The 25097-nt window shown below is 47.0% G+C and overlaps 1 long non-coding RNA gene across 1 annotated transcript in view; it reads left to right on the top strand.

The window, feature by feature from the left end:
- Positions 1 to 2153: 2153 nt before the first annotated feature.
- LOC130124477 (uncharacterized) overlaps positions 2154 to 25097 on the top strand; it is a 72491-nt gene continuing 49547 nt past the window's right edge. Inside the window, exon 1 of the long non-coding RNA XR_008811366.1 lies at positions 2154 to 2277. This is a non-coding gene — a long non-coding RNA (uncharacterized LOC130124477). The remainder of the gene's footprint in view (positions 2278 to 25097) is intronic.

The following is a 25097-nucleotide window of genomic DNA, read 5'->3' as shown; positions in this document are numbered from 1 at the left end:
TCAGCATCCGGTCAGACCGCCCTCGGTGTTACCCCTTCGGGCACAGTTCCACGTAGGGCCGTGGTCCCGGGGCCCACAGGACGCAGCAGACCAAGCTCTCCCTGCCGATCCAGCACCAGCTCTCCCAGCCATCAAGCGAAGACAAACGAAGACGCAGACGTGGACAAAGACACTGCATGGACGGTACTGGGTGAGGCCGCCGCAAACGTGAATTCGCGCCGCCATCCTCCCATGCCGGAAGCGGAAGCCATTTTGTTTAATATCAAAGGTCAGATTAAATAGATAGACCGTGTGTATCAGACCCTGTGTAGGAAATGAACACTGCCGGTCACCTGCAGCATCTTTAAAACCCAGAGCTGTGGACTGCTGCTTATATGAATAAATATATTGTAAATGGAGGACGAGGGCCAGCCCGTGTATTTATAAAAGACATTGGTAATTTCTCCACACGGAGGCAGCATTGAGTTAGAGTTACGTAATGTTTTACATTAGCTTTTTATATTTTCTAATTTAGAAGACGGTTTTATCTACATCTGACTTGCAAAGGAATCAGCTGTTAGCACAAGTCAAAGTACATGCATCTTATACCATTAAATATTAATCGCCTCATAGTCAGGAGGGCATGTTATTATCCAGTGTAATTAGTGTAATGCACAACAGGTACAGATCAATACCTGCTCTCATCAATATTAGAGTCCAAATTAGCTGGACAATGTTTCAGATCAGCACAACTGTCGTCCTTAAAGACCCTCTGTGGATTAAGGCTGGAAGAGGAAAGTTTTTTTGGCCTTTCTTGAATTAGATAAGGTAGTCTGTAGCTCCGATGGAAGACAGGATTCCCTCCAGGATTCTGGGTCCAGGTGAATGAAGTCTGCATCGACTACTCGGCCCCTTCAGAGGCAGGATGACGAGGGAGGTGGAGAGCAGGAGTGCCGCATGTTAACACGGGTTTGCGAGCACGTCAGTGCACTTCCCCGAACTGGTTTTCGAAGGTTTTGAGCTTGATGTGGGAAGCAACCGGGAGTCGATGTAAGGATACTAAGACAGTGTGCAGCTTGACTGGCTGAACGCCAAAGCGTGCAGCATAGTTCTGCATTCTGTGAAGCTGTTGGATTGCGTGGGCTGCAAGACCAAGTGCAACGCAGTAGTGGATACATGAATACAATTTATTCACTGAGAAAAAAGATTTGACATCGCCCTTTGACTTGAGTGTTGAAAAACGAAAAAAAAAAACCCAAAGTCTTTTGAAATTTCTCTTCGGTGCTAAAAACCAGTCAACTCGGATTCAAATCGAAGTTCTCATCCCAGTATGGAGAGCTGTCTCATTTGTTTTAGGGAGCAGAGGGTGGAGAACTTCGAGGCGTCAGTAAATGGTTGCATGGAATGGTCCTACTTTTTGTTCAGTTTGGCGTTTCTGGCGTTATTTCTGAGATCATAATTAGTTCACACCAACGAGAGAATCGGTTGGATTCTCTGCTATTAGTAACACCAGAGGGCAGTAAGAGACCAAATTTTTCAAGAGGGGGCGTCTCTGCCACAGTCCGTCAGCAGGCAAGCGAGTTAGTCAGTTTATGCTTAAATCCTACAACGCCATCACCCTAAAAACCCAAGTCTGCACCTCACACATCTAGATCCAAAACAGAAAAGAGGAAACTCTAATGACAGTTATTACGTAAAAATGAAAAAAATAAAAATAAAAATAAAGATGGTAGTAACGATAGGTGTGAGATAAAGCTGGGTTTCATCATCTGGTGGGGGTCTGGACGTGCTTCTTTCCACGGTATTGCATCAGATCGATGTTGCATCATCTCAGAGTCCATCACGATCTCTCCAAGTGGTGGTTTCCGGTCCAGCTGCTTGTAGCTGGTAATTCACAGATACATACACGATCTCTTCATTCCTTGCTTCAGTGTTTTCAAGGACCCCTGCTACCTTATTGTACACAGGGATGATGTGCAGAGTATAACCTATTTTTGTGGATAGAAAGGTTCCACTGTTTTTTTCCCTTTTTATATTAGCAGATCAGAGCAGAGCAGATCAGATAGATCAGATCAGATCACGTGACCTATGTGGGTAAATATGCAACACTGCAGCAGCAGCATATCATAACCGAATAGTCACTGTTCCAACAATACACAGAAACTAAGATAACTTTGTAGATAGACTTAGAGACACAGAATAAAGGTGCCTCATCACAGCTGGAGATATGCAGTCTCTGGATTTTACAAGGTTAAATTGACATGTTAGTGTAGATCACCAGCTGCTCTCAAATTGGGGGTAAGTAGCTATTACACTATTTAAGATCCCGCCATCCTTTCACCAATGCTACCAAAATAACAAAAGGGTGAATTTGTTGTACTTGTTGAATGAAGTGAGTCTAACGTTGTACTTCTATTACTTTCATAGCGTATTTTTGTTTCAAAGTACAATGCAGGGTTGAGGCTTGTACACAAGTGGCATACAGTGTGTGGTACATTGTAACTGATTCTTATTCTGCAGGCACATTTTAGGGGGACACACAGACATAAGAGAAATGAAATGAGCTGCTTGTCCATGTTGAATGTAACAACCCAGGGAACTAACTGAATGGACAATAGTCAGGGCTAAACAGTAACTGGGAAAAAGAGGTTGACGTAGGCCTGATGAAGGCTCCTGTGAGTGAGTAACAAGCCATCTTCTCAGTAGCTCTAAGATCATCATGCTTATCGCCAGCCACAAGGACAGATACCTTCGCTTCTTTTAATGTTCAGCATTCAAACATGCTCTTCAGGCACCGTGTTGGGTCAATGGATGAAACCGCCATTTTGTTGGACTGAGCGTTGCTTTTAAAGCGAAGATCCTGAAGATTGTCGTTTTTGTTTAACTTAACGACATCTTTAGTGGATTGTGGTAACTGCAGTGGCGACCCCAGAGATGTACAGACCTTTACAGTTTTTTGTCACTTTGGGGCTCTCAGACTACACCCGGATCCATTTATTTTTTTACCAATGGCGAAAATAAACAGGGTTTTTGAATCTTGTTTACCAATCCCTCGCGTTAAAATATACTGAATAAAACAAGAAGAAATGACATGTGACCAGGTTGATATCTAACATGTTAGTGGATTTATAAGAATAAATCTCTAACAACCATCGTATGTATAGGCTGTTACATCAATGGGCTACAACAGCGTGCTTTTGATTCATTTGCCGCTTGAGAAAGGGGCAATTTATGCTAAGCTAACAATTGCTAGCAATGTCTTAATACGTTCAAAACGGATCAAAACACACTTCAACCAATCTAGAAATGCAGAAGAGAGCAATCATCTAAAGTGAAACGCATCATCATTATTACTGTTGTGGGCGTTAAAGGTAATTATTTTACACGCCTATGCATTTTTACATTGGACTGAAACACAGCTGGATCCAGAACTACTTATCTAGACATGAAATTCAAATCACTCACCTCCGATCGGGCCCTCAGCCAGATCCCGATCATATCAAAGATGTGTAATTTTTACGCCTGGGATGTAGGCAAATCTGACAAATCATCGCTGTGTGTGCGCCTGTATGACTCAAGTTAAAACCTGCTCATTTTCATTACAAATGTGTGAAAGTCAGTCGTTAAATGTGTGACGCCAAGCCTTTTACCAGTCGATTAGGACTTTGAAAGTCTTCCAGTGTGTTTTTGGTTTTATAAAGAGGGAAGATTATGACCGCTCAACAACAGCTAGCACAACGGCTAACAGTTGCTAACTCCCAGAGAAGCGAAATGGTTTTTAAGATGTACATGCTATGAAGTTTTGAAATAAAAACTCAAATACCATGAAGCTGCGTTTTGGAATCTTTAGTGAAACATTTGCATAACGACAACGGTACATCTGCTAGTGCATCTGCTAGCCATGGATGCTAACGCTGTTCACCAGCTCCGCTACTTCCGGGCTTAACGTGAACCAAGAGCGTCTCACATATACAACACGTAACCTAGCGCGCCCCCTTGTGACCAGAATAAACACAAAAACTAACACCAGAAACATTACTAAACATGTTACAAAACATGGACATTACAACCCTCCTTTCCTTACTTTTTTTAAAAATAACTATTAACCAGTCCAACTCAAGCTTTCTCTTGCGTTATACCTTTTAGTCAGTTCACTTTGAAGTCAGTGAGGTAGGACGGGGGTCTTCTGTTTACTCTGACTGGGTATCTCGGAACAGGTGACTGCGGGGGCCCAGGGGGGTTAGGGGCTAAGGGCTCTGGGATTTGTGCAGGGTGGATTTCTGTCTAGTCCATGCCTTTCAAACCACATTGCTGAGAGTGGTGACTTTCAGCCACCGTGAGTATCTTGAAGTGGAATGAGTTTCTGGTGATGACATGGTTATTGTGTTTGGCTGTCACCATGGAGCCTTTGATGGCGATGACCCTGTATGGGCGGGGATTGTAAGCAGGGCATAACTTCCCTTCCTTCTTTTGACGACACAGGACCCTGTCGCCTACTTTCACAGCCAAAGGAGCAGCATGGCTCATCCCGTCAGCATTGTGTTTCGTCCTGGTCTTTGCCACTGCATCTGCTTGTCGTAGCTTTGCATCAGCCTAAGACTGGAAGGGAAGAGGAGATTCAGGCAGCTTGATTCTGAGGGGCCTACCGAACAGCACATCTGCAGGCGCCATTCCAGTTGAGCAGTGAGGCGTGTTGTTGAACACCGATGAACACTGTCTGTCTTGAATGCCCTTATGCTGACGTCACTGTGCAGAGGGGGGCGGGTGATTACTCTACAGGTGCTGCTAATTATGCTTTTCAATAAATAAACGGCCGGTTGCCCTTGTTTGGCATTCCGATGAGACCAGAGATCCGATGGTTACCGTGTATCAGTTTGTCCCCGTTAATAGTGTTTTCTGCTAGCTATATGTTACCTACACAGTCCTGATGGCAGCTGCAACAGGTTATGGGCCCAGGAGGGACGTGGGAACGCGTTGGAGCAGATTGTTTTTTGACGGGATAGCGAACGTTACCTGTTTTTCCTGCGGGGAGAGGGGTCACATTGCCCGGGCCTGTCAGCAAAACGACCAGGGGGGCCAGCGGCCCAGGCAGTGGTGCACTCTCTGCAGGAGCACAACACACAGCGACGCCGCATGCAGACGGAGGAGGAGGGATGACGTGAAGCGCGCCACCATACTTACCGCCGACGAAGAGGAGCACGAGTTCGCATTCCGGGTCAGCGACGGACAGCGGGAGGGCTCCGAAGGTGGCCTGATGGTGGACACAGGAGCGACATCCCACATCATCACCGACCAACGCAAGTTTAAGAGCTTCGACTCAAGTTCCAGCCAGCGAAACACACCCTGGAGCTGGCTGACGGGACCAGGACAACGGGTGTTGCCACGAGAAGAGGAGACGCGGAGGTGATTCTGGAGGACACCAACGGCCGACGGGTGAAAGCGACGTTGAGGGGAGCGCTGCACATTCCCTCCTACCCGCAGAACATCTTCTCCGTGAAGACAGCGACTGCAAACGGTGCCTCAGTGGCCTTTCAACAAGGCAGAGACCAGCTCGTCCATAAAGACGGTACCAGGTTCGACATCAGCGAGCGCAACAGGCTCTACTACCTGAACACCTACGACAATGGTGAGCATGAACTCGAGAATGATGAAAATGATGAATGTCATGCATGCTATGATATACAGACTTGGCACGAAATCCTTGGTCACTGCAATTATGATGATGTGTTAAAATTGGAAAGTGTCACTAAGGAAATGAGAGTTAAAGGCAAAACTAAGTGTAACTTGGTGCCATGTGAAATATGCATTCAAGGTAAATTTGCCCAAAGCAGAAATAGAGAGGCAGATGTAAAAGCTAAAGTCGCACTTGAACTGGTGCACACAGATTTAGCTGGCTCTATAGAGCCAACAGCCAAAGATGGTTTCAAGTACATTTTGGAATTCACTGATGATTATTCAGGAGCAATGTTTATGTAACCAGGTTAAAATTAATGTTTTTATTTTATTTTGTTCTAGTATGAAATATCACCAAATCCTGTCTGTGTGCTGTTATTTGTGTTTACTACGTTTTATTTTATGTCATTATTTACTTTTATGTATGTTTTATAACGACCGTCATATACTTGTACTGTTGCTTTAAGAGAGAGGTCTTGTGGGTACACGGAAGAGGGAACGCGGGAGAGGCCATTTTTGTTTTGTGGGAGGAGTCTCAAGCAGCGATCGAGCCGAGCCACGCGTGTTTCTTACCGTAGCACAGTTTTGCTGGTTGAGGAGAACGTAACCGTGAGTATCCCTGTAAGAAGATACTGCAAGCTGTGGGATAAAATACTTGTTTATCCTTTCTTACATCGGAGTCCCGTGGACGGTTTCTCCTTCTAACGCACACGAGTGAAGTCCGGGCAGTGGTTGAGCTTCGACCCCCCACGTCCGTAAGAAACACCGCTCCAGCTGGAGGACTGGACGTTTGTCGAAGGGTTTGAAACCAAAATAAATGGCAAGGTGGGCCAAATAGAGTCCTGTGTGTCCCCCCTCCTTCCTTGATCATGATGATGATGAGAGACTGAGGGTCCCCCACAACACCTGGGGCCCCACCCAAAATAGAACACAACGCAGAGCTAATGATGAGAGTGACGGGCGTGCAGCAGGCTGACCAGCATAGGACTGCCCCCGTTACATTGGTGCCGTGACTCTCCTGGATCCTGAGAGTGACATCAGATGCTCGCCGCGGGAGGCTGCTGTCGTCATCAAGCCCCAGACGTCCTCAGGTATTTCTATAGACTGTACACTCATGTTACAGTGGACTGGAGTTGAGCTGTGTGGACACTGGACAGTCATAGCTGTGGTTACCATGGACTGGGCTTGTGAACAGGACATTTGTATATATTGAAGGAAGAAAAACACACGGGAAAAAAAAGGAAAAAAAAGTTAATGTTGATGTGATCGAAGGACTCGTGTGAATAATCTATTGATGTAAACTACTAGATATGTGCATATGTGATTAATCTATTGGTGAATTTGTTGATTGTATGTGATTGTTTCAATCTCTTAAGTGCTTTCTAGATTCAATTATTTAAATGAATTGAGCTTGTCACGTTTTTATTTTATCTGAGTGTTAGAGGGAGGAACATGACAGAGGGTGGTTCGTACGTAGGTGGGGGTAACATTGCTGATCAGGATCTTTTGGATCGCCAGTGTGCTATGGAGAGGGGGTACCAGTTAGATGTGGGTGGGGGTTTACGGCTAGGTGTAGGTAGGAGTTTCGGGCAGCTCTTAGAGGGCGGGGAACCAGACACCAGAGCACCAGGACCTAGAGACCAGACCACATTTGGCACTCCTCAGTTCACCTCGACACGCTACGTAGAACGGGCCAGGCCAGGTATCAGCGAAGGGGCTGTGCTAGGTAACAGCAAGCAGCCAGTGGGTGAGTTAGCCATGCTCATTACTCAGTTAGCAGAGAAGATAGGAGAGTCAATCACTGCTAAGCTACAGGAAAAACAAATGCTTAGAAACACACACACAGACAGTGCTAGGTCTGCTGAACAGTGTTCGGAGACAGTGCCTAGTGTTAGAGTAGTAATGCAGACAGACGCTAGGGAGCCTCCTATTTTCAGGGGCGATAGCTCTGATAAGTTTACAGTTCATGAGTGGGAGAGCCTTATGACTTTGTATTTGAGGAAGCGAGCCATTCCAGTTAGTGAGCAGTCACATGAGATTCTAGCTAAGCTTATGGGGAAAGCAGGGGACGTGGTGAGGATAAAGCTGCGCAACACATCTGTCGACCACATAGCGAACCCCCACATTATTTTTGATGTACTGAAGCAACACTTTAGTGACCTCACATACTCGAGCATGCCCCTGGCGGACTTTTACAGTACGCTGCCCAAGCCAGGTGAGGATGCTATGGAGTATTGGATTAGGCTTAATAAGACAGTGGAGGTGGCTGACGAATGCTTGAAGCGGCAAGGCCGTAGTATTGAAGAGCCAACCCACGAGGTGAGCATGATGTTTATCAAACACTGTCCAGATCAGTCTCTTGCCAATGTTTTTAAGTTCAAGTCCGCAGGGAAATGGTCTGCTAGCGTGATCCAGGAGAGGCTTGATGAGCACATGCTGGAGAGGAAGTCCCGTGTTGCTGCAGGTGGACAACGTGAAGCAGGCGTGGTAGAGCGTAGGTTCCATTCACAGGTTCATGTCCCTGTAGTCGACATGGCTCCCGACTTGAACACGACCGTGCCGGTGGTGCTATCTCCCGTCCCGGCTCATGCGTCATCTCCTACACCATTTTGTGCAAGGTCTCCCGCACCTGTCTCTGGCGGTGATGACTATATGAGGAGTTTGGTGAGCTTGCTAGACCGTTTGGTCACAATGCAGACTCAGGTTCCAGTTAGCGCTGCGGTCCGGACACCGACGCTGACTCAACCGCCAGCTAGCGCCGCAGGGCGGGTGCCAGATGCACCACAGCGGTTGTGCAGGGTTTGTAAGTCTCCGGATCACTCCACATTTTCCCACTGCAGCCGGGAGAACCGATGTATAAACTGTTTGTCTCCTGGTCATTGGAAGAGGGACTATCCTCACCCTCTGCCGCCCAACCAGCTCTGTTCTCAGCCTGGTGGAAGAGTTGGTCGTCAGTCTCGTCCGTTAAACTACTAAACCCACACCTAGAGAGGGATGGTGTGGGTAATGTAGATGTATCCCTTACTGATGTCTCTGACCTGGCTCACTTGTATGAAGACAAGTGTGCCAAAGCACCTCAGGGTTCGCCAATGGTAATTCAGGCGACACAGAGGATTCAGGCTTTCAGTGACTTGTTCTATGCTCCTGTTCTTGTCAACCAGAGTGTGCAGCTTAATGGCATGTTGGATACTGGCTCTATGTCATGCAGTATCAGTGAAAATGCAGTAGAGAAGCTCCGCTCTGGGGGTGTTTTACCTGAGAAGCAGCAGCCTGAAGAGAACATTGTCTTGATTGGCTGCGGTGGTCTGGAGACTAGGCCTGATGCTTTTATAGTGTTTCCTTTGTCATACCCACTCTGGTCGTGCCCGGTCAGCAGGATGATCTGATAGTCGGCACAAACGTCATTAAACATGTGGCCCATGTACTCGAGTGGTACTGAGTACTGGGACATCGCGTCCAGACAGGAACATCCGTCTAGTCCTGACGTTGAACAGTTCCTGTCCATGTTCACGAATGTAGAGCGCTGGAGGGGTGGTGCAGTTCCTGAGAAGATGGATACTGTTAAGCTCACCCAGGCCGTGACACTCTTACCGAGGCACGAGCACTTAGTCTGGGGCAGACTTCCTGCTAAGGTGCCTATGTCAGCTGGAAGCACTGTTGTTGTGGAGCCGACAGACTCCAAGGCCATGCCACGCGGTGTCCTCGTAGGTCGACTTGTCACACCGCTCTGGGGTGATGGGTGGGTACCCATGACTGTTGTCAATCCGTCTGACAAAGCCATCACGCTGAAAAGGAACTGCAAGTTGGCTGATGTGTTTCCATGCTTGGCGATTGAGGACTTTAATGTTTTCCAGGGACTGCAATCAGTTACGGGGAGGCACGAGTCCAACGCCACAGGTAGTGCCTGTCCCCCTGTCCAGCCGGCTAGGAGTTTGTCAGAGCTCGGACTCAGTGACATTGACCTCAGCTCCTGTCAGGTTAGTGAGGCATGCAAGTCCCAGCTCACTCAACTGCTCACCGAGTACCATGACATCTTCTCCAGGGACTCTCTGGACTGTGGCGAGGTCACAGGATACACACATCGCATCCATCTGGTGGATGAGCGCCCCTTTCGCTTGCCCTACAGGAGGGTTCCCCCAGCCCACTATCAGAAGTTGAGACAGGTTCTCACTGATATGGAGGAGAAAGGGATTATCCGGAAGTCCTCGAGCGCATACGCTTCACCGCTGGTTATGGTGTGGAAGAAGGATGGCGGGCTTCGGATCTGCACTGATTTCAGATGGCTGAATGCTCGGACCTTGAAAGACGCTCATCCCTTGCCACACCAGTCGGACTGTCTTGCCGCGCTGCGTGATAACTGCCTCTTTAGTACGATGGACCTCACCTCTGGCTTCTTCAACATCCCAATGCATGAAGATGACAAGAAGTACACTGCTTTCACGACTCCCCTTGGGTTGCATGAATACAATCGCATGCCACAGGGCCTTTGTAATAGCCCTGCAGCCTTCATGAGAATGATGATTGGGATCTTTGGGGATCTGAGCTTCACGAAGCTCTTGTGCTATCTTGATGATCTTCTTGTCTTCGCGCCGTCAGAGGTTGAGGCTCTGTCGAGGCTCCGCACTGTGTTTCAGAGGTTGAGGGAGAACAACTTGAAACTGGCTCCAAAAAAGTGTCATCTGCTGCAGAAGCAGGTGCGGTTTTTGGGCCACGTGGTTGATGGCGGAGGTGTGTCTGTCGATCCCTCCAAAGTAGAGGTCATCTCCAACATGACAGTGCAGGATCTCATGGAAGGTGATGGGTGCACGCCTTCTGTTCGTAGGATGAAATCTTTCCTTGGTATGGTATTTTACTACCAGCATTTCCTCCCGAACTGCTCCTCCGTGGCTAAGCCCCTGTTCGCCCTTACAGCTGGACAAAAGAGGAGGGAGAGGTCAGCTAAGGATAAGAATCCCCATGGCAGCTTCCGTAAGCTTACCTCCGCAGACTGGACGGTGGAATTTGGGGAAGCATTTGATCTGTTGAAGACGATGTTACTGGAGTGTGTGTGGTGCTTGCCCATCCAGACTTTGAGGTGCCTTTCATTTTGTCGGTCGATGCGTCTTTGGACGGACTCGGCGCGGTGCTGTCTCAAGTGCCCCGAGGAGAGTCCAAGGCCAGACCTGTTGGTTTGGCGAGCAAGTCCCTCAGTGCCTCACAGCGGAAGTATCCAGCTCATAGACTGGAGTTCATGGTGCTGAAGTGGAGTGTTTGTGAAAAGTTCAGCCACTGGCTGAAGGGTCAAATCTTCACCCTTTGGACAGATAATAATCCGCTGACTTATCTCCTAACGAAGCCGAAGCTTGACGCGTGTGAGATCCGCTGGGTGTCTAAGTTGGCGTCTTACACCTTTGATCTCAAACACCTGCCAGGGAAGAAAAACGTGGTGGCGGATGCGTTGAGTCGCGACCCTTTTTCCAAGCCCGTCAGTCAGAGGCTACTTAGGAGCCCTACCCAGCCCTTGTTCAGGAAGCCGACGGGGTTGAGGGGCACTCTGTGCAGGATGTTTTCAGACTCAGCTGCCAGTCCCAAACAGTGAGCAGTGCGCGATCTGGGTTTGCTTGTGATGCAGCTGAGGTCAGGGCTTTTTGTCAAGCCAAATGTGACTGGCCTGATGCATCAGTATTCAGAGCACTCAGTTTGGTCCAACACGTTCAGCATCTGTCGGGTGGTCAGGATACACTGCCGATGTTATCCACCGAGGAGCTCAGGTTGAGTCAGAAGCAGGACCCCTGCATCTCCAAGGTGTTGCCCTTTGTCGCTGTTCGGAAGCGGCCATCGAGGCGTGAGAGGCATGGTGCTGACCAGAAGGTCCTCAGGCTGTTGAAACAGTGGGAAAAGTTGGAAGTCAATGATGGTGTCTTGTACAGGGTGACAAAGGACCCAGTGTCCGAGCAGAGGAGGTCTCAGTATGTTTTGCCTCTGAGCCTGAAAGACAAGGCACTGTCTGGCATCCACGATCACGCTGGTCATCAGGGCCAGGACCGTACTCTCTCTCTTGCAAGGCAGCGTTTTTATTGGCCTGACATGGAGAGGGATATCAGAACATATGTCAGATGCTGTCGGAGATGTGTGTTTGGGAAGACCCCAGAGCCAGCTGCTTGCGCGCCCCTGGAGAGCATTAAAACCTCCGCACCGATGCAGCTTGTGTGTATGGATGTCTGGTCCGCTGAGGACAGTAAGCAGCGGTCGGTCGATGTCCTAGTGGTTACTGACCACTTCACTAAGCTTGCTCACGCGTTCCCCTGCGCCAATCAGACAGCGAAGCAGGTCGCCAAGAAACTCTGGGATCATGTATTCTGTGTTTACGGGTTTCCGGAGAGAATACATTCTGACCAGGGCACAAACTTTGAGAGCAACCTGATTGCAGAGCTTCTCAGGTTGGCGGGTGTAGCGAAGTCACACACGACGGCCTACCATCCTATGGGTAATGGCGGGACAGAGCGGTTTAATCGCACGATGGGGAATATGCTCCGTTCCCTTCCGCTTCAGCAGAAGCAACAGTGGCCTCAGCAGATCCATTCTCTCACGCTCGCGTACAATGCCACTGTTCACGAGACCACGGGTTACGCGCCTTTCTTCCTGATGTATGGGCGTGTCCCAAGACTGCCGGTGGATGTTATGTTCAGGCAGGTTTTGCATGACCCTCACGTTGTTGACTATGACTCTTATGCTCAGTCTTTGCTTTCCTGTCTAAGGAGTGCAATGGAGATCGCTCAGAAGCACTCCACGGCTGAGCAGCAGCATCAGGCGCGACAGTACAACAGACACGCCAAGGGCACTGTCCTGTCTGTCGTGGATCGTGTTTTGGTTGCGAACCAGAGTGAGCGAGGGAAGAGAAAGTTGGCTGACAAATGGGAGAACGGAGTGTACACGGTTGTCGGTGTCAACCCCAATATCCACGTCTACAAGATTCAGGATGCAGAGGGGCACACCAGGGTGGTGCACAGGAACCGTTTGTTGGAGGTCAACTTCTTCCCCCTTCCTGAGTTAGATCAGGGTGAGGAGTCCAGTACAACCAGTCAGTTGCTTGACTGCGCAGAGTCCGATGAGGAGGACAGTGCAGATAGCCTGACGGTCTCAGGGGATGCAGTGGGGCTAGCAGTCTCATCACTTGGAGACTCGCCTAGATCTGAGTGGGCAGAAGCGGAAGAGTTCATTCCGTCTAGTCTGGTAGTCAGTCCTGTGGGGGCCACTGCTCAGTCTCCACCCAACACACACGCACCACACAACACACATGCACCACACATAGAGGCATCACACTCACTCGATGTAGGTGTTATATCTCACACTGATTCGCACACGGGCACCACCCTCACTCGATACAGATGTTGCAGCTCGCACTGTCTCACGCACACAAGTAGAGAGCCATGGTTTGGTTAGGACACACACAGGGAGGGTGATGAGGTCAGTGAACAGGTTAATAGAATCTATGGCTCAGATGCCATTTCTACGGAGTGTGAGGGTTTGAACTTTGATGGAGGTTGGAGTCATTCAAACTAGTTTAATGTGAGTTATTAGGTGTCTATCAGACAGGGTTGTTTTGGGCCAAGTGCATGGTGTGGCGTATCAGGCGTCGCATTGATCTAAGGGAATTCTGAGACTTGATCAACCTCATTATTTTCTGGACCTCGTAACCGAGGTAGCTCCTAAATTGACTGGAGGACTAGGTCCTTCTTTTCACTTGTGCCAGTAGTCAGTGATGGGCTTTTCCTTTCCTCTTTCTCTTTTTATCCTGCTTTCAGGATGTTGGTGAATTTCAGGAGGGGTGAATGTAACCAGGTTAAAATTAATGTTTTTATTTTGTTTGAGTATGAAATATCACCAAATCCTTTCATTTGTGTTTACTACATTTTATTTTATGTCATTATTTACTTTTATGTATGTTTTATAACGACCGTCATATACTTGTACTGTCGCTTTAAGAGAGAGGTCTTGTGGGTACACGGAAGAGGGAACGCGGGAGAGGCCATTTTTGTTTTGTGGGAGGAGTCTCAAGCAGCGATCGAGCCGAGCCACGCGTGTTTCTTACCGTAGCACAGTTTTGCTGGTTGAGGAGAACGTAACCTTGAGTATCCCTGTAAGAAGATACTGCAAGCTGTGGGATAAAATACTTGTTTATCCTTTCTTACATCGGAGTCCCGTGGACGGTTTCTCCTTCTAACGCACACGAGTGAAGTCCGGGCAGTGGTTGAGCTTCGACCCCCACGTCCGTAAGAAACACCGCTCCAGCTGGAGGACTGGACGTTTGTCGAAGGGTTTGAAACCAAAATAAATGGCAAGGTGGGCCAAATAGAGTCCTGTGTGTCCCCCCTCCTTCCTTGATCATGATGATGAAAGACTGAGGGCCCCCCACAACACCTGGGGCCCCACCCAAAATAGAACACAACGCAGAGCTAATGATGAGAGTGACGGGCGTGCAGCAGGCTGACCAGCATAGGACTGCCCCCGTTACATTTACTTATTTTTTGAAATCCAAGAGCGACACAGTGAAGGGCACAGAAAAGTTCTTTGCTGACGTTGCACCTTATGGCAAAGTCAAATGTAACAGATCAGATAATGGTACAGAATTTATGTCGAGAGATTTTCAGTCACTGCTTAGCAAAAATGTCATTAGACACGAGACCTCGGCCCCTTACTCGCCTCATCAAAATGGGACATCCGAGAGAAGCTGGAGAACATTGCTTGAAATGTCTAGATGTATGTTGCTTGAGAGTGGCCTACCGAAAGAACTGTGGACATATGCAGTTCAGACTGCTGCGGTTATCCGTAACAGATGTTATAATGGGCATGTAGGGCAGACTCCATACTACATGTTGACCGGGAAGAAGCCTGATCTTTCCAAAATGTATATTTTTGGCTCTGCGTGCTATGCATACAAACAAAATAAGAAAAAGCTTGATCCCCGATGTGAAAAGGGTATTTTTGTTGGTTATGACAAGAACAGTCCTGCATACTTGGTATACTATCCAGACACAGGGAAAGTGTTTAAGAACAGGTTGGTGAAGTTCATTACAAAGAGCGCTACTGAATGTCAGACTCAGACAGACCAGGAAACCAGTGAATGTGTTCTGCCCAGAGAGGGCGCTAAGACCCAACCACAAATCGAGATGACGAGTCAGAGTACACAAGATGTAGAGCAATGTGAGTCAGACACCAACATGAGTGGGGAAGGTAGTCGTCCAAGGAGAGACCGGAGACCTCCCCCGTATCTAGATGATTATGAGTGTGATGACCAGGTTTTAACGAGCATTGACTACTGTTACATGGTTATTTGTGATGTACCCCAAACCCTGAAACAAGCCCTAGGCTCACCAGAGTCCTCACTATGGGCTAAAGCTATGCAGGATGAGATGCGTTCCCTGAGGGAAAATGACACTTTTACCCTAACAACATTGCCAGAAGGTAAACATGCAGTGGGGGGGCAGATGGATTTACAGCGTTAAGGAAAACCCAGTTGAAACCACATATAAAGCAAGATATGTAGCTAAAGGCTATAGTCAAATTGAAGGGATAGACTATAGTGAGACCTTTTCCCCAACCGCTGATATGACCTCTGTACGCAGTTTAATGCAGGTTGCTGCACAATATGGTTTGGAGCTGCAACAAATGGATGTAAAAACTGCATATTTATATGCTCCCATTGACTGTGAGCAATACATGGAACAGCCAGAAGGTTTTGAGGTTAAGTCTCAAACTGGTGAGAGACTAGTCTGTAGGCTCAACAAGTCACTCTATGGCCTGAAACAGTCAGGACGAAACTGGAATAAAATGCTGCATGATTTCCTTTGCCAAAATGGTTTTGTTCAGAACCCAGCTGACCACTGTGTTTACAGCAAACAAACTGGGAGTGAGAGAATCATTTTGATTATCTGGGTCGATGATCTTCTTATTGCAGCGAGTGACAGTCAAACCCTCAGGAATGTGAAAGAGCTATTGGGAGACCAATTCAAGATGAAAGATCTTGGTAAACTAAAACATTTCCTTGGTATTGACTTTACACAGGGAGATGGTGAAATAAAGCTGAACCAAAAGAGGTGCATCACAAAAATCCTGGAGAGGTTTGACATGACTCACTGCAGACCAAGATCGACCCCATGTGAGAACAAACTGAAATTTGATGATGAAGGTAACCCTGTTGATTCGAGGAGGTACCGAGAAATGGTTGGCAGTTTGATCTATGTAATGACAAGTACTAGACCAGACCTTAGCTTCATTGTAAGTAAACTGTCACAACACCTGTCTGACCCAAGAGAGCAGCATTGGGTAGCTGCAAAGCATGTGCTCAGATATTTGAAGGGAACTGTTAACCATGAATTGTGTTACAAGAGAAGTGATGTGAACCTTAACCTTATTGCATTCAGTGATGCTGACTGGGCCGCAGATCAGAATGACAGAAGAAGTATTACTGGTTATTGTTTTTGCCTCTCTGAAACGGGTCCTGTTATCTCTTGGAAGTCTAAGAAACAACCCACTGTTGCTTTATCCACATGTGAAGCTGAGTACATGGCTTTGGCGGCTACTACACAGGAGAGTATGTATCTTGTTCACCTGTTGAATGGGATGGATATGGGGTGTGATTATATACTAGTGACTATCCATGAGGATAACCAGGGTACCATTGCTCTGTCCAAGAATCCTGTATGTCGTCAAAGGTGTAAACATGTTGACATTAAATATAATTTTGTTCGGTCTGCACTTAGTGATGGAAGGATAACTATTGAGTATTGCCCCACATCAGACATGGTTGCAGATATTTTGACTAAACCTGTAACTAAAGCTCTGCTTGACAAGTTTGTTTCTTTTGTTTTTGGTATGTAAGATGTTTTTATTTTTTTTTTGCTAGATGTACCTGACAACTGCATACTGTAATCAGCCTAAGAGCAAGTGGGGGTGTTGAACACTGTCTGTCTTGAATGCCCTTATGCTGACGTCACTGTGCAGAGGGGGGCGGGTGATTACTCTACAGGTGCTGCTAATTATGCTTTTCAATAAATAAACGGCCGGTTGCCCTTGTTTGGCATTCCAGTGAGACCAGAGATCCGATGGCTACCGTGTATCAGTTTGTCCCCGTTAATAGTGCTTTCTGCTAGCTATATGTTACCTACACAGTCCTGATGGCAGCTGCAACACGTGTAGTGATATAATGCTATGTATATCCACTGGAACTACACTAGGTGTTATGTACTACCCGGACTGTTATTATGGTTACACCACTACCATGTATGGTTATTACGTCTGCCTACTGAGCCACGATTAAACCTGAGTTCTATAACCTGGTGTGGTCATTGATCCTCTACTAATACTACCCCAAGTATTACTTCATGGTGGCAGCGGCAAAGTACTCTCTATGAAGAATGAAGATAGACTGTTAAAATTGTCCGTGGATAATTTCTGTCATCATTCAAGCAAGAGTGCGCAGGAGCTGAGCTAGCCGCAAAGCTAACTAGCTAGCTAGCAACAGGAGACGTCATGGCATCGCATCTACCGACGATGAATTGGTCAGACCCGGACCTGGGTGAGGCAATTTCACGGTATAAACAGAAAATGACTCTGTATTTAGAAGATGAAGAAATAAATGGCGCAGCTAAACAAGCTAGGAAAATATGTCGTGGAATCGGAGATGAAGGATTAAAAAGACTGAACGCCAGTGGTCTCACCGATGATGAAAAGGAAAAAGCCTGCCAAACTATGGGACTTCTTTGAAAAACAGCTAAAGTTGAACGTAAATTTCAGAATCCATAGACTGCAACTGATGCAACACAGACAGAAACCAGATGAAAATATTGATGATTGTGACCAGAGCCAGAACACTAACACAGAAATGTCAGTTTTCAGACGAAGAGCTTAACGAGCGTATGATTGAGCTTATTATTGCGAGCACTCCCCATGATGCCCTGAGGAATGATCTATACAGCAAACCAAAAGGATATTCCTTAGCAGAGGTTCTGGCCGAGGGACGAAAATATGAAGCCCTGACAGCAGGCAATGAACAGTTAGACAAACTTAGCCTGTCACACAATGAGAGAATCCATGCTGTGGACAGGGACCGCATATGTCGTAACTTTGGGAGAAGCCACGTCGATGTCCTGCATATGATGATGAATGCAATGCGTGTGGTGCAAAAGGTCACTGGGAGCGGTGCTGCAGGAAGGCCAAACGAGAGCGCCAGGAACACTCCAGCCAGAGCAGGAGCAGGGGAAGTAAGTCCCACACACCACAAGACAAACAGCACAAACGCAAAACCCATAAAGACAAAAAGCAACAGAGCAGGACTCGCATACATGCTGTAGAGAGTAGCAGTGAAACGGACAGTGACAACGAACGTACCTACCAGAAACAGTTCCACTCCATAACTATCAGTGAAAAGTGCATGCATAGCACAGACAGCAAGCCGGCCAGAGAGGAGGCGTACACAGTCCTGAAGGTGACACCACCTGACCTACCTGGTCGTGGATACACACTACGTCTGAAGATAGACACAGGTGCGTCAGGCAACACACTCCCATTACGTACCTTCAAGCAGATGTACGGGGAAAATGCATGCACCCAGAAACGACTGAAAAAACCAACAGGAGGCTATCTGCATACAGTGGTCACGCCATCCCCTGCCTAGGCACCATTGACATTCCATGCCAGTACAAAGAATCCAAATGGATCAATGCAAAGTTCTATGTTGTAGACGTACCAGGGCCAGCCATAGTTGGGCTGCCAACATGTGAACTGTTAAACCTAGTGACTGTCAATGTAGATGCAGTGACCGAGAAAGGAAATGCAAACCAGAAAAAAGTCAACACAAGACAGACAAAACCCAAAATGACCATATCTAACAGTGCAGACCTAAAGACAGCATACCCAGACCAGTTTGACAAAATTGGCAACTTCAGTGGAAAGGCCAAGCTCTTCCTGAAAAAGGATGCTGAACCATTCATAGACCCACCACATAAGTGCAGCATTCACATCAAAGACAAACTGAAAGATGAACTGAATAACCTAGTCGAACAAGATGCGTTAAGAAAAGTAGAACAGCACACAGACTGGTGCTCGAGTCTGGCATACAGCACAAAGAAAGACGGTTCCCTTCGTATATGCTTAGACCCCCAAAAGCTTAATGCCAGCCTTAGGAGATGCCCACACAAGATTCCTACTGTGGAGGAACTGAACCCGAAGTTTGCAAATGCAAAAATATTCAGCAAACTTGACGCAAAAGCTGGATATTGGTCAATACACCTAGAGGAAGAGTCACAACTGCTAACCACATTCCGAACTCCATTTGGTAGATACTGCTGGAAACGTTTGCCATTTGGTCTCAGTGTCTCTCAAGATCTCTTCCAGGCAAAGATGGACCAAATCCTGGAGGGGCTCGACGGTGTTGTCAGCATAGCCGATGATATCGCAGTCTACGGAGCAAGCGAACAGGAGCATGACAGGAACCTGACCAACCTGATGCAGAGAGCAGCTAAGACAGGTATTGTGTTCAACAGTGACAAGTGCACAATCAAACAGACAAGCATCTCATTCTTTGGCAACCTGTACACAGACAAAGGTATCAAACCTGACCCAGCCAAAATCAGGGACATCCAGAAAATGCCGACACCCCAGAACAAAGATGAACTGAGCAGATTCTTGGGGATGCTGACCTACCTGTCACCCTACATCCCAAAGTTCGCAGACAAAGCACACACACTGAGGGTGCTGCTGAAAAGTGACGTGCCTTGGACATGGGACACTGACCACCAAAAGAGCTTTGAGGACCTGAAATCAGTTATCAACGAACATGACTGCCTGAAGTACTATGATCCAAGCACACCTCTGACACGTCAGGTCGATGCATCACAGAAAGGACTGGGCGTGGCATTAGTGCAGAACAAAAGACCCATAGCTTTTGGCTCAAAGACACTGGACGACTGCCAATCCAGGTACAGCAACATAGAGTGAGAAATGCTGGCCATAGTCTATGGAATGCAGCGATACCATACCTACCTGTATGGGAAGTCATTCATTGTAGTTACAGACCACAAACCCCTCGTTACCATGTGCACAAAGCCACTGCATGCCGCCCCGCCACGGCTTCAGCAAATGCTGATAAAAACACAAGGTTACAACTACGAGGTCACGTATCGACCAGGAAACCAGATGGTCCTGGCAGACACACTCAGCCGACTACCCAACCCTGACGACAACAGCAACATCGAGCTGGACGAGCGCATTGACGGAATAGAGGCAGAAGTCGAGGATCCAGAGATGCTCGCTGTTGCAATGATAAACTTCTCTCCCGAGAAACAGGACGCACTCCGCACGGAAACAACCAGCGACCCCAGACTCAATGCACTGAAAGAGCTGATCCACCAGGGATGGCCAGACAACATCAAAGCTCTACCAAGACAACTACGTGAGTACTGGTCATTCAGAGATGAGCTCGCAGTTGAAGCAGGAGTCATATTCAAAGGCATACAGGTGCTCATCCCAGACTCCATGACTGATTCTATACTCAAACAGCTGCATGTAGGACACCGGGGCATCGAAAAGACATGGCGACTGGCGAGAGAAAGTGTCTACTGGATCAGAATGAACGATGACATCGAAAGAGTCTGCAGGTCATGTAGCGTATGCGTGGAACATCAGGATGCAAATCCAAAGCAACTCTCAACCCACACAACACACCGTCAAAACCATGGCAATCCCTAGCTTCTGATCTAATCGAGATCGATGGACATCAGTATTTACTGATTGTGGACAGATATTCTAAGTTCCCTCTAGTGGATGAAATGCCCATGCCTGTGTCCAGCCAGGCAGTTGCACAAAAAATGGAAATGTACATGTCTCTTTTTAGAAGGCCTGACGAGATACTTACAGATAATGGACCCCAGTACATAGGGGACGCGTTCCAGAAATTCACAGCTGACTGGGGAATCAGGCACGTGACGAGCTCACCCCACTATCCAAAAAGCAATGGATTCATTGAGAGGCATGTGCGACACATCAAATCCATTGTGAAGAAAACCACGAGACAAGGAGGTAACATACAAGTGGCCTTACTCCAGGTCAGAGCAACACCCATCGACAGTAAATTACCATCACCAGCAGAACTGATCTTCGGAAGGCCATTCACCACCCTGCTGCCGAGTTGAGGAGACCCAGGCAAGGAGGAAAACCGACTCCACCTGGAGCAGAGAACAGCACACATGAAGGAACATCATGACCGCAGCAGCGGCAGAGAACTACCTCCACTTCGTCCCGGACAGCACGTATCTGCCCTAAACAAGGAAAAGGGGACTTGGTATCCAGCCACCGTCATACAAAAGTGCGATGAGCCAAGGAGCTACACTGTGCAAACATCAAATGGGAACAAACTCAAACGTGGCACGAGCCACCTGCAGGAAATTCACCACCCCCATGCACTGAGGAGCGTAAGAACCCGCTTCACAGAACCTCAACGGGACACTCATGCAGCTGGAACTTCTTCCAGCCAAACCTGTGAAACACACAAGACCGTACGCACAAGATATGGAAGAGCTGTTTCCAAACCAGCTCACTACAAGGACTATGAGTAGAGACAATCACACAGAAAAGGAGGGCTCTGAATATGAATATGTTTATTGTTTTTTGAGATGGACAATTCTGAGTGTGTTGTCTAAAAAAAAAAGAGAAGGCAACCTTTGTGTAATGACTGTACAATGCTGATCAATGATTGTACCACATTGGTATTGTGTGATATGTTGGTTTATATAACCGAATGTTCTAGAGTATTTTGATACTGTAAAAATTGAAAACTAAACAGGGGGGGATGTAGTGATATAATGCTATGTATATCCACTGGAACTACACTAGGTGTTATGTACTACCCGGACTGTTATTATGGTTACATCACTACCATGTATGGTTATTACGTCTGCCTACTGAGCCACGATTAAACCTGAGTTCTATAACCTGGTGTGGTCATTGATCCTCTACTAATACTACCCCAACTATTACTTCAAGGCGTGGCACGGCAGTTGCGGAGGAATGCGTGCAGAGTCTGTTTCCATTGGCGACCTTCAACGTGGGCAGCACATATGGTCTTCTCAAGGGCACGCATGAAGCATTCAGCCTCAGCATTGGCCTGAGGCCACATCGGAGTTATCTTCCTATGCCTGAAACCCAAGTATGTAGCGAAGTCTGCCTATTCCGAGCTTTGGAAGGGTCGGCCGTTGTCAGTTTTAACCTCCACTGGAATTCCCAGTGTACAGAATATTTTGTCGAGTTTAGGGATCGTGGCTCTGGCTGACGTGGACTGCAGAATCTCTATCTCTGGATACCTGGAGTATTCATCTATGACTACCAAAAGGTAATCACCAGAAGGGAATGGACCACAGAAGTCCACACCAACTTTTCCCCATGGTGATAATGGTAACTCAGACATGCGGAGAGGTTCTTGCGTGTGATTAGGTGCAACAGCCTGGCATGGGATGCAGCCAGCTATCATGGTTTCTACTTGTCTGTCAATGCCAGGGAACCAGACCTTCTCTCTGATCAGCTTCTTAGTTTTGACCACCCCCTGATGGCCTTCGTGTGGCAGTAACAAGGCCGTGATTTGTAACGAATAAGGGGCAACAATCCTTGTACCTCGTAGCACAGTGTCATCCGTAGCGGTTACAGTTAGTTCATCTTTGATTTTCTTGAATGATTTTAGAGCAGCAAAATCCACTCCGTCAGCAACATCTTGTTTTTCGGACAGTGACTCCCATGAGCCTTCTTTGATGAGTCGAATGACTTTGCACAGCGTGGGGTCAGTTTTGGTAGCCTCTTGAATTTCACTCAGTGTCATTGCCTTAGAGGCAGCATTTGCTGTAACAAAGTTGACATATTCTTCCGCTCATCTTTCATTGTCTGAAATGTCATGAGAGATACAGTGGTGTGAAAAAGTGTTTGCCCCTTTCCTGATTTCTTATTTTTTTGCATGTTTGTCACACTTAAATGTTTCAGATCATCAAACAAATTTAAATATTAGACAAAGATAACACAAGTAAACACAAAATGTAGTTTTTAAATGAAGGTTTTTATTATTAAGGGGAAAAAAATCCAAAGCTACATGGTCCTGTGTGAAAAAGTGATTGCCCCCTAAACCTAATAACTGGTTGGGCCACCCTTAGCAGCAACAACTGCAATCAAGCGTTTGCGATAACTGGCAATGAGTCTTTTACAGCGCTGTGGAGGAATTTTGGCCCACTCATCTTTGCAGAATTGTTGTAATTCAGCCACATTGGAGGGTTTTCGAGCATGAACCGCCTTTTTAAGGTCATGCCACAGCATCTCAATCGGATTCAGGTCAGGACTTTGACTAGGCCACTCCAAAGTCTTTATTTTGTTTTTCTTAAGCCATTCAGAGGTGGACTTGCTGGTGTGTTTTGGATCATTGTCCTGCTGCAGAACCCAAGTGCGTTTCAGCTTGAGGTCACGAACAGATGGCTGGACATTCTCCTTCAGGATTTTTTGGTAGACAGCAGAATTCATGGTTCCATTTACCACAGCAAGTCTTCCAGGTCCTGAAGCAGCAAAACAGCCCCAGACCATCACACTACCACCACCATATTTTACTGTTGGTATGATGTTCCTTTTCTGAAATGCGGTGTTATTTTTACGCCAGATGTAATGGGACACACACCTTCCAAAAAGTTCAACTTTTGTCTCGTCAGTCCAGAGTATTTTCCCAAAAGTCTTGGGGATCATCAAGATGTTTTCTGGCAAAACTGAGATGAGCCTTTATGTTCTTTTTGCTCAGCAGTGGTTATCGTCTTGGAACTCTGCCACGCAGGCCATTTTTGCCCAGTCTCTTTCTTATGGTGGAGTCATGAACACTAGCCTTAACTAAGGCAAGTGAGGCCTGCAGTTCTTTGGATGTTGTTGTGGGGTCTTTTGTGACCTCTTGGATGAGTCGTCGCTGCGCTCTTGGGGTAAATTGGTCAGCCGGCCACTCCTGGGAAGGTTCACCACTGTTCCATGTTTTCGCCATTTGTGGATAATGGCTCTCACTGTGGTTCGCTGGAGTCCCAAAGCTTTAGAAATGGCTTTATAACCTTTTCCAGACTGATAGATTTCAATTACTTTGTTTCTCATTTGTTCCTGAATTTATTTGGTTCGCAGCATGATGTCTAGCTTTTGAGGATCTTTAGGTCTACTTCACTTTGTCAGGCAGGTCCTATTTAAGTGATTTCTTGATTGAGAAGAGATGTGACAATAATCAGGCCTGGGTATGGCTAGAAAAATTGAACTCAGCTTTCCAAAGATGTGATAAACCACACTTAATTTATGTTTTAACAGGGGGGGGGGGCAACCACTTTTTCACACAGGGCCATGTAGGTTTGGATTTTTCTTTTCCCTTAATAATAAAAACCTTCATTAAAAAACTGCATTTTGTGTTTACTTGTGTTATGTTTGTCTAATATTTAAATTAGTTTGATGATCTGAAACATTTAAGTGTGACAAACATGCAAAAAAATAAGAAATCAGGAAGGGGGCAAACACATTTTCACACCACTGTATGTGATACTCGTGCAGGGTGGCGTGACATATAGTCTGCCGGGTTGTCCTTACCAGATTTGTAGCGGACTGTGTAGTTGTAAGGCTGCAGACGTAGACTCCAGCGTTCTATATGAACAGGTGGCTTGGATTTGGGGTTGTTGAAAATCCGTTCCATACTTAGAGCGACAGCATTTTGTGAAATGTCCTTGTTTTCCACACGCGCTGCATGTTTTCCCCCGTGCCGGGCACGGCATTTCTTCACGGTGGGGAAAGATACCAGAGCAGCTGTAGCATCTTTTCTTTACAGCTCCCCTCCTCACATCTAATGCCAGAAAAAATTCCCTTCGATTACTTTGAGCTGCACTTTGTTGTGTTTGTTCCATTCCTGATGCTTGAATCTCCGCAAGTGCCATGGGTCTACCGAGTGAGAGGAGTTCGGTCAACGTCATCTCTGATTTCTGTAGCGCGTGACGCCGCAGGTTATTACATGTGCACGCTTGAATGATCATAGTTTTGATCTCTCTTTCAACATCAGGAAAGTCGCAAGTTGCTACTAATTGCCGCAGCCTGGTGTGATAGGAGTCGAGTGTTTCCCCTGCTAGTTGCTTGGCTTGTCTGAATTTGCAGGTCTCGTGGGCTATGTTGATTTTAGGGGAGAAGTACTCACTCAGTTTGTCTTTTGTTGGTTTATAGTCATTTGCTTCCCCGGTGTCAGTGAGTGTATCAAAGATGTCCTGTACACTTTCCCCTGCATAATGTAGAAGAATCGCACGCTTTCTTGTGTCATCCTTGACATCTAGAGCAACTACCAAGTTTTCAAAGCGTTGTAGCCACTTTTTCCAACGGACAGCAGAGTTCTGTTCGTCACTTATATCAAAGGCAGGGAACGACGGCAATGCAGCAGC

The sequence above is a fragment of the Lampris incognitus genome, chromosome 1 (genome assembly GCF_029633865.1).
Source record: "Lampris incognitus isolate fLamInc1 chromosome 1, fLamInc1.hap2, whole genome shotgun sequence".
NCBI classification, from domain to species: Eukaryota; Metazoa; Chordata; class Actinopteri; order Lampriformes; family Lampridae; genus Lampris; species Lampris incognitus.
Note: the sequence above shows the minus strand (reverse complement) of the source record. Positions and strands in the feature narration are given on the sequence as shown.